Raw genomic sequence first — 521 nt, forward strand, 5'->3', positions numbered from 1 at the left:
CGGCATGTATCTGATTTGATTTCTAATATGAATAAACATCCTCAAGTAAGAGAAGCAGGGGTTTCTTAAGATTTCGTGATTTCATTGTGTGTTGTTTCATTTTGTTCACTGAATATAAAAAGGAAAAAAATATTAGTACGGAGAGTATATCTATCATAATTCATTTTATGTAAATGGAAGTATAATGCGATAAAAATAGATAATAACTAACAATAAAATATTTTCAGTTTTCTGAAATTCAGCATCAAGAAGTATCACTTTATAATAATATTATGTATGTATATTTATAAAGATTTTTTTTAACTGTATATAGCTTCAGTACCTTTCATTATGTCATTCCTTCATAAAGCAGGTTCGTTCGTGAAAATCGTGATTGGTTTCTTGTTCCCAATTTCCTTTTTGCAATTCCATTTTATGTACTACCATATAACGTAAATTTATGAGGAGAAGGATCTGGCGAGAATCAAGAGAGTAAGAGTGGTGGAGAAAGAGGGAAAGGGAGAGGGCGAAAAAACGAAGTT

This window comes from Penaeus monodon, chromosome 31 (assembly GCF_015228065.2).
Source record: "Penaeus monodon isolate SGIC_2016 chromosome 31, NSTDA_Pmon_1, whole genome shotgun sequence".
NCBI classification, from domain to species: Eukaryota; Metazoa; Arthropoda; class Malacostraca; order Decapoda; family Penaeidae; genus Penaeus; species Penaeus monodon.